General features: G+C 44.0%; 1 protein-coding gene across 8 annotated transcripts in view; it reads left to right on the top strand.

Moving 5' to 3' along the window:
- Positions 1-11: 11 nt before the first annotated feature.
- Positions 12-9,849, top strand: part of LOC148108096 (focal adhesion kinase 1-like) — a 100,291-nt gene continuing 90,453 nt past the window's right edge. The window contains exons 1-2 of one of the 8 annotated variants that reach the window (XR_015721179.1): positions 12-231; positions 2,039-4,990. The gene's annotated coding sequence lies outside the window, so the exon portion shown is untranslated. Of the gene's footprint in view, positions 232-747; positions 4,991-9,849 lie in introns of those variants that run through there. The other 7 variants (XR_015721182.1, XR_015721184.1, XR_015721178.1 and 4 more) reach the window with 7 other exon arrangements.

Below are 9,849 nucleotides of genomic sequence, written 5' to 3'. Positions count from 1 at the left end.
CGCCTACGCAGCACGGCCAGAGGGCGCAAGCCCGCCGCTGCTGCTGCTGCTACTGCCGCCGCCGCCGCCGCCGCCGCCGCGACCGCCGCCGCCGCCGGGACCGCCGCCGCCGCCGCCGCCGGGAGCGCTGTGCGCCCGCGGCGTGAGGCGTTGGAGGGAGCGCCGCCCGTCGGTTCGCGGCGCCGCCTCGCAGTGGTCTGCCCTCGCCTCCCGGCGCCCCGCGCGGTACATGTGAGTGCGGGGAGGGGGCGGGGGCCGGGAGGCGGGCGGGTGGGCCGGCTCCTGGTGATGGGGGTTGGCAGGGCCGCGGCCCGCGGGCGGAGGGCCGAGCGGGGCTAACCAGCCGGTCCGCGCCGCGGATGAGGCGGAGACGGACCCCTCCCGCGCGCTGCTTGGGAGGCCGAGGATGTGGGGAGGCCGGAGAAGTGGGGAGGACGAGGGAGGGGCCCGGGGAGGGCGGCACTCTGGGGAGGATCGGGGCGCGGGCGGGTCGGGAGATGTGGGACGGACTGGGGGTTTCCGGGAGGACGGGGATGTGGGGAGGCCGCCGGGGGGACAGGAGAGGCCAGGGAAGGGGGACGAGGGGGCGGGTTCTGGGAGAAGGGCTATGGGTGGAGGACGGACTTGTGGGGAGGTCGGCGTGCTCCGGCAGGCCAGGGGACGAGGGGAGGCCGGGGGCTCGGGTAAACGGGGAGGTTTGGGGGACATGAGAAGGCCTGGGGGGGTTCGTGAAAGATGGGGAAGTTGGTGGATTCGGGGGTCTCGGAGAGACGGAGGGGCTCGAGGCCGGAGCGCACAGGGAGGCCGGGGGCTTGGGGAGGCCAGCCGGCCTCCTTGGGAGCTGGCCAATTGCCTCAAAGACAAAAGGGGGGAGAGAGAAAGGAGGAGGAAGAGGGAAATCCTTGGGGACCTGGAGGGGGGAGAAGAGCCCTGACCCGATATGGGGACTCACTGGCCCTGCGGCAGGGAAGGGCGAGCCTCGAACCCGGATCCGGGCCAGCTCTTTCCCCGCAGCTGGCGCTCAACTTGCTGTGGCCCTGTGGTTTTTGGGGCGAAAGCCCTGGAGACCTCGTTGATTCATTGTGCCTCCAAGTTTACCTCTTCCCAACCCAGCCCCTAGCTCTGCTTCTGGCTTAGGTGGAAGAAGGACTTGTTTCTTTCTCTCTCCTTTCCTTTCTTTTCTCAGGAGGAGGAGGAGGGGTGTGTGTGTGTGTGTGTGTGTGTGTGTGTGTGTGTGTGTGTTACTTGGTTTTATTTAATTGCAGGATTTAGCTTAATGCAGTAAGGGTAAAAAAATTTTTTTAGTCATTTCAACAGTGTCTCATTCTTGCATGGTTAGCCTGCAGCTGGGTTTTTGGCAGTGAGACTAAGATAATAGTAATGTAGTAATTATGGGAACTGGTTGAAATACATTCAAGCTGAAGGCGGTGTAAGGATTTGGGGATCTGTACATAAGACGACCAACGCTGGGATTCTTAGGTAGAATGTCAACATTTTCGTGGTTGGAAAAATAGGCCATTACTATTTGAAATGAAATACCAGAGCCTCACTCTTAATATTTTATTTGTAAAACTCATAATGGAAGCAGTCTTCTCTTGGAAATGTGTGAACTCTGGTCAGTTGTCTCATCTCTTGAAAACCTGAAAGGTGGATGAAGTGATGGAAAGATACATTGCAAATTAGCATTCACCTTATTTTTGTTGAGATCCAATGTAGGTGATTTTTTCATGCCATTGTGCTTTGGAGATAATTTTTAACATCCTGCAATATTTAAACACATGAAACTTCTGAAGAAAGTTTGCGTTCCGGTGTCTTTATGAGTACATTGTTTTCTCTTTGTGGCTGTCCTTGGAGGTGAAACACTGAATGAGCCTACCACTCGTGTCTTGAATATGTTTGTGTGCTAAATGTTGTCGAAGCAGCAAGATCCCATGTTACACATTCTTTAAGTAATATCTTTCCGGTGATTATCATATACTCTGATTTAATAATGAAAACTGGGGAAAGATTGTTTAAAACCCATTGCTGTCTTTTAAAGGGTCCCACAATCAACCTAAGACTTGAGTATATACACTGAATAAAAGGACCTACGCATTGTTCAGAGGTTATGATGCATCAAGAAGCAAGTCCTTGGATAAATAAAGACATTGAATCCAGAACTTAGTGTTTAAGGTTTGGGGCCAAGAGTCCTGGGGCAGAGCCCTACAGGAGAGAGGACTTCAGCCTCTTTTCAGGCCGGCGGTCCGCTGAAGGTGAGTCGTGATTAGGAGTGAAGCTCCATGAGTGCGATGGGGTGGAAGTGTCCGGTGAAACCAGAAGTTAGGAGCCACAGTGCAGATCATTAGAACATTTCTCACTAACATCGTTTCTCTAGCACTCCATGCCCATTGTTGGAAATTAGAGAACTTGACACCCCAATTCTTAAAATTGGGTTCTTCAGCAAGTCACATAACTTTTCTCGCTGGGAAGTTTGAGAAATTGTCTAAATAACAATTGTATTGTTAAAGCTATCCCCTTAAAAAAATGCTGATTAGTTCCCGCAGGAAAAATTATAGTGTCTTCTGTGTACTGTATATGTTCTATCGTGTAGTAAAGAGTCATTTTGAACATGACTCTTCTTTTTTGGATGTTAGTTTTGAGTTGCTACTTCTCTATCTCTAAAGATTTTATGGAAACCTTTTTTCCTGTATTTTTAAGTGTCTTAATTTTGAGAAAATACTTGTCTCAAGGGTAACACAGGAAAGATGAGAGTCAAAGTCTTAATATGTAAGTCTTTAACTTTTGAAAGTAAACATTTTCAGTTTAGACAGTTTTCGGCTAAAATCTTGTTTTAAATTTCAATATAATTAAAAATTCTATCGTTTGTGAAATGAGGGGTTTTTTTTGGCTTGTAAACCAGTAAAGTTTAGTTTCTGTAGTAGTTTATTTTGTCTTAAAGCTCGAGCTTAAGAACTTATTTCGTTACTGTATGTCCTTACTAAAATCCCTTAAATAATTAGCAAAATATTGCTGTGGGGGTCTTTGGGAATTTTTACTGATGCCTATAGAAATTATTTAAAATGCAAATTCTAAAAACTTGGGCAAAGTAAATGACCTTATTTGAGTGAATAGTAGTAAATTCCAGGAAGTTTGTGAGTGCAGTAAGCATTCAAATCTGAAGTCGCATCTCTGTCCTTAGAAGGATCCTCGGTGGAAGAGGATGAGCGCGGTTCCAGCTCCTGTTTGGGTGTACCTGTGTTTCAGTGCCTCAGCCAGCTGCCTTAAGTAGTTGTTTTTTTATGTCTCTTCTGAAAACCATGTTTCGTAGTGGATTATTTAAACCGTTGATGGCTTTTTCTCTCTGCTAATATTTGTGCAAGGTTTTTTTTTTTTCTCTCTTCCATTTCATGACTACCAAAAGGCAACCTAGTGTAGGAGAAATGAAATTGCTGTCTACCACTTTGTGGCATTAATTTCTAGGAATGGTGCCAAATCTTACCATTCAGAACTACATAAATGTGTTTCTGATTATAAAGTACCAGAAGAACCCCCTCTCTTCCTGTCTTAACAGTTGTATTGTTTTTTTTTGCTAGGCTCTATCATGGAAATAAAATTCAGATAGGCATATGTAATTCAAGTTTCAGGATAGGTGAGATTTTTAGCAAATGCCGTTAATTATGGTCTTATTTGCATAAATACTAATGAAATGGTTTTTAGAGGAAAATATGAAATAGATGTTTTTGGCTGGGTGGCACTATTGCCACTTTTTAGCAGTTGAAAGCCTCCGAGAAGGGAACAAGTAGCATCATCACAGAGTTTACTTATTTGTCAGGACATGAAGGTCTTTCCTTGCAAGCTTTGTATTGAATGAAACAAATTCTGCCTAGATCTTATTGATATACATTGGCATTTACTGTAAACTCATTTTTCAGAACAAGAAAAATGACCAAAGTCATACATGTGAATGTTATCCACTGATAGGGGAGGAGATGTAATGTTACTGCTACGTGTGGGGTATTGTGTATTGTTGGTAGGTGTCACTACCTTTTTACCGATGAATTAAATCTGGGAGATGACACGTGCCAGACCTGAAGTGATTGCTTTCATGCTTTTTCTGCTTTATTCCTCCTGAGAACCATTGATTGTGGTATTGCTATCCTCATTTTTGCAGAGGAGACACTGGAAGTTTGGAGTTCGAGGAGCTTGCCGTGGGCTTCTTGGCCCACAAGGGGTAGGTCCTTGTTGGCTGGGCCTGCTGAACTCTCTGTGCAGCTTCTAGGACCAGACAGGACTAGAGCAGCAGTAGTCTCACAGATCTGAACCCAGCCTTCCGAAGGGGGAGTGAGTAGCATGCAGGTGTAAGTACCGTGTCTGGGAGAGTTGAAATAATTATATTTTCTGTTTGAATCTGACGCTTTCATATCATGAAGCTGTGATCTGGCCAACATGGTGTAGGTAAACATTTTAATGAACATACCAAAATTGTTTAATTATTTTAAGTTAATTTAAAATCAGTTAAATACAAATATATAATGCATAGTGCAGTGATTGACGCTTCTTATTTGTTCAAGGTTGTGCTTTACACTACCTCTACATTGTTACAGAGTTTTTTCATTGGTGACTTTTTTTGGGGGGGGAGGGTGTCAGTGTTTATGAATATAGTTTTGTGGGAAGCAAGGTGTAATGTGAGGGAAAAGTAAATTGTAAATTTCTCATGCAGGTTTCATCCCCTTGTAGTAAATCCTAGAATTTATAATCTCTAACACATTGCTGCTCTATAAATGTTTCTGAAGTGAATGTGCTCATTCTCGCCGATTTAGAATTTTCCATAGTGCTTTTAAGACTTGACGTACTCTGTCCTCCTTTATTTAGGGCCAGTGGACCAAAACCAAGGCTCAGAAGAACCTAAAAAGTTGTATCTATGGGCTGTCTGTGCCTAGGATCTCCTTTCTGCCTCCATTTTCTATCTTAAAAGTCCTGCCATCTGGTGCTTTGGATTGTGCTGTGAATGGTAGGTGTTTGTTGGGTCTACTTGTGACCAAAGCACCATGTGTTTGTCTTTGATGGACTGAAGAAAGAGCTGAAGTGGTTTTATACATTCCATATTTGTAGTGCATTGTGTGTCTTTTTATAGAATTTAAGCAATACGAGGGCAGAAACTTTGTTTTACACACTATGGCATCCCCAGTGTCTGACACAATATTTATTGAATGAAAGAACCCAGGCTCATTCGTTGTTGGAGAACTGTTCCTGCGTCAGTCAGCAGTCCACTGTTTTTTGTTTGCCTTGGTAAAGAACCTTACTTACAAACCAGGTAGGACTTGATACCAGGGAGAACTTGGATTGTCTGTTTCTATCTTTGTCTGCTTTATTTTAGATTACAAATATCATGAAACTTGAGCTGCGGGAAAAAGGCATTTCTCTGTCCCTTTATAGTTTTCAAATGTTTTTTTCTAGAAATTAATTTTGTAGGAATTGGTCATGTGTTCGTTAGGACTCATTCTATATTCTGAAGACCTAGGAAGTTGGGATTTATAAAAGATCCTTGATGACTGGTCTAGAAGCTCTAATGTATCTTCTACTAATCAGTTGGATTCATCATGTACTTTACAAGGGTTTTACATTATGCCCTGAAACCATTTTTAAAAATGCATCTTCCCAGGGGCGCCTGGGTGGCTCAGTTGTGAAGCATCTGCCTTCGGCTCAGGGCATGATCCCAAGGTCCTGGGATCGAGCCCCACATCGGGCTCCCTGCTCCGCTGGCAGCCTGCTTCTTCCTCTCCCACTTCCCCTGCTTGTGTTACCTCTCTCGCTGGCTGTCTCTCTCTGTCAAATAAATAAATAAAATCTTAAAAAAAAAAAATCCATCTTCCTAACACTGTAATGCCAGTTCCATGACACACCGGCCTTCCGATGATCTGCTTAGAGAGTCTTTTACGTTGTTGTTCAGAGTAAACGTTTTGAGCAACAGGTCACTTACCTTCACTCAGGCAAGAAAAGTTAGTATTTGCGTAGAAAAAAGAGTTTGTTCTTCCTCAGCAAGTTCCCCTTGGTCTTGCTTATTGCGAAGGGAAACACGTGCGTGCGCACACCACAGTAAACCAGTAAACTGGTTGTTTGCAGTGGTTCTCAAAGTACAACTGCATCACCATCACTTGGCCGGGTTAGAAATGCCTGTGCTCGTGCCCCACCTCTGACCTCCTGAATCAGACTCGGGGGGTGGGGCCCGCAGTCTGTTTGAACATGCTGTCCAGGAGCTTTTGTTGCATGCTAATGTCTGTCAACCACTACTTGAGAGTGTTTTAAGAGAAATGCAAGTCGTAGCAGGCAAAAAATCAGTCGTAAATGGCAGAGGCATGTGTTTGGCTTCTGACCACTTAGATTTGCTAGTGAGATTGCCTTCACTTCAGGACTCTTTTTCAGTATGTTTTTCAGGTTTTCTAGAGTCTTGGGAAGACCTCACAACTAATTTTGTTTAGGGATTTTGAATGTTTTATGCTGAGGTCATTAAATTCTTTTGAATCTTGGTTTGGATTTTAAATAAATGATTTTGCATTGAAATAGCAATTTGTATGGCCCCTGGACTTGTGGTTTTTGGCAGATAGCAGGAAAGTGTGTATATGTGGGTGCTCAAGGCACGTGTTCCCTGGTGGTTTTGTTTTGGTGTTGAGAGATTGGCTTGCTTATACTAGAGTCAGGATGATTTCCAAGTCTTGGGGTGACTACTAAAACGGTATTGTGTGAATTGATTCTATGCCTAACATTAAAGTCATATCTAAATTTAATATGTATTGTTTTGCCTTTGTCCTTTATTTTTTCCCTAAGATCAGAGCTAGATAAAAGTTAGTGTTCAAAGATGGAATTGGTGATATGCTTACTTTCGGCTATGTCTTATGCAGAGTTGGACGCACCTGAAGGCAAATAGAATATTGTGAGCTCAGGGACAGGGACTCTGTATTATCCTGTACGGATCTGTGGGTCCTTCACAGCTTCCTCCTCCTCCTATAGTGGGTTGGCCCTCAGTCATTGGTTTAATGATTGAAGAAGAGTCTGTGCTCCTGCTGAGGGGGCCTTGTGACCTTGAAGTACATGAAGTTGTTACTAAGGTAGAGAAGAGAATTAGGGACAGACGGGTGGACTTAGGTTACCATCATGTGGACGCGAAGTACAAAGGATGTTTCCACGTCCTCTTCTGGCCCCCATCAGACTGAGTCAGTGGTGCAGCCCTGTGATGGAGAAAATAAAAGGAATGAGCTGGTGGGAAAAAGTGATCTGAAACAGTTTCTTTCTCCTTACATTGGTCAAGTGAAGTTAAAGTTCTAGTTTATAGTCAGTTATAGACTGTGAGCCCACTAAATGTACATCAGAGCGCCTGGCCTGGAGCACCTCTCAGTGCGGGAGTCTCCTGTTGCTCCCCGCTGTGCTGGGAGGCTCCAGCCGCCCCCCAGTCTTCTCTCTAATGACTGCTTCAGCCCTGCTCTGGTCTTGTGTCAGTCGCCCCGCCCCGCCCCTTCTGGTGGTTTCTGCTGTGTTGCTGCCTTGTGGTTTTAAATAGCCTTTTCCTGGTTACAATGAGGTTGCACATCTTTTTATACATTTACTGGCCATTCGGATTCACTGTTTTTCGAAGTGCCCATATTTTTCTATTAGGTTATTTTTAAATTGATTTGTAGACTATATATATTCAGAACACACATTCTTTGTTGGTTATGTATTTTGCTGCTGTCTCTTCCCACTTTGTCATATGCAGTTTCACTGACTCAGTGGTTTTTTTGTGTTTTTTTTTTTTTTTTATGAATAGAAGTTCTTAAGTTTAATTAGTGCCATTTGTCAGTCTTTTCCTTTGTAAGCTTTTTGTGTCTTTCCCTGCCCTGAGGTCATGAACTAGTTCCTCATTTATTCTCTAAATGCTTTTATACTTTTGCTTTTAACCTTTAACTTTGTAATTCTCTCAGAATTGGTTTTGGTGCATAATCTGAAGAAGGAATCCAGCTTCATTAACCTGTGGACAGGCTAGTTGTCCGAACACCGTTCATTGAAAAGAGCATCTTTCCCCCAGCGCTCTGCAGTGCCCCTTTTCTTGGAAATGAAAGGTCCGTGTGTATGTGCATCTGTTTTGGACTTTCTTGAATTCCACTGGTACTGCCCAGTTTAAGTTGCTTCAATTATTTTAGTTTTATAACAGGTCTTATTGTGGAACTCTTCCCACTTGGTTCCTTTTTAAGCATACCTTGGCCCTCCTTGACCCTTTGCAGATCTGTATCTGTTTTAGAATCCCTTGCTGACTTGCAAGGAATTTCTTCCTGCTGTTGCTTGGGATGACGTCGAACGTGATCAGTGTGTGGAGAGTCGTTTCTTGGTTTGAGTTATTACAAATAAAGCCTTTGAATAATTTTGCTCAAGTCTTCATGTGACCATCGGCTTTTGTTTTTCCTGGAAATGGTTGGGTCTAGCACTGTAATGGCTGGATCCTGTGGTAGGCCTATGTTGGCTTTTTGAGAAAGTGTCAAACTCTGTCCTGGAATGGCTGAACCATTTCACATTCCTCCCAGCCTTGTGTGAGAGTTCCAGTCACGCTGGATCGTTGGGGCAACATTTGGTATGGTTAGTCTTTTAGCTTTTCAGCCATTCCGATAGGTGTGTAATGGTTTTTCTTTGTGGTTTTGCCACCTGTGTATCTTTTGGTGTTCAAATCTTTTGCCTATTAAATTTTTTGTCTTATTGGTGGGTTCCTTATATATTCTGGATACAAGTCTTTGTCAGATGTGTGCTGTGCTTTTCTCTCATGCTATGGTTTGTTTTTGCATTCTCTCTCTCTCTTTTAAAGATTTTATTTATTTATTCGAGGTAGGGAGAGAGAGCGGGATGGGGGGAGGGGCCGAGGGAGAGGGAGCAGCGGACTCCCCGCTGAGCAGGGAGCCTGCTGCCTGCTGGACTCAATCCCAGCGCCCTGAGATCATGACCTGAGCCCAAGGCAGACACTTAACTGACTGAGTCTCCCAGGTACCCCTGGACTGTGGTTTTTCAGTGTCGTAGTTAAGAAGTTGTTGCCTAATCCTAGGTCACAAAGGTTTTCTCCTTTATTTCCCTCCATCCCCCTCTAGAAAAGTTTCAGGTTTACATTTAGGTCTGTGATTCATTTTTATTTATGGTGTAGAATATTATTTGTAGGATTCTTAACTTAGTTCTGATTATTTGTAGGAGTCTATTGAGGCATAGAATGAAGATATAGCTCCTTCTGAGAGCTTTTTTTTTTATTTATTTTCTTTTTTGCTTCAACCAGTTTAAAGCAGGTTTAAGGCTTGAGGTATTTTGGACCGCCCAGTGCTGTGATTTTACTGGAGAGGTGACTCACCTCTGGTTTCTTTTATCTTGAGCTCTGTAGTCTTTAGGGCCCTGCTTCTGGAGGTAGTGTTTTTGGTTAAACACCCTAAGGGACCCAGCTTTTGATTCTTACTCCTCTTTCCCTGCATGGTTGTAAAAATGAAAGTTGAAAATTTTCAGAATTGGCAAATGACTGCAGGGCAGAGGTGGTTTCTGTGCTTGTTCATCTCTTTGGGTTCCTGATTTCACTTTAATTTTGGCCTGTTCTTTCCTTATTGTCTTGTCAGTTTCTGGTTGATTTTAAGATTTTAAAGTATTCTGTCCATCTTTTTTAGTCTTTTTCAGGGGAATGATTGGGCCAGATAACACAGCCTGTAGTTAAGGATACAGGGAAAAGTGTGTTTTATTTCACTGCAGTGTTTGGAGTCTAGACTTGGATCTGTGTCTCCTGTAGTCGTTGCTAGCCATGTGTGGCTATTTAAATTAAAATTAAATAAAATGAAAAGTTCTGTTTGACAGTGACACTAGCCCCAGTTTGGGTGCTCA

This window comes from Ursus americanus, chromosome 22 (genome assembly GCF_024610735.1).
Source record: "Ursus americanus isolate L20-20 chromosome 22, mUrsAme1.1.p, whole genome shotgun sequence".
Taxonomy (NCBI): domain Eukaryota; kingdom Metazoa; phylum Chordata; class Mammalia; order Carnivora; family Ursidae; genus Ursus; species Ursus americanus.
The sequence above is the reverse complement of the archived record's forward strand: the minus strand, read 5'-3'. Positions and strand labels throughout refer to the sequence as shown.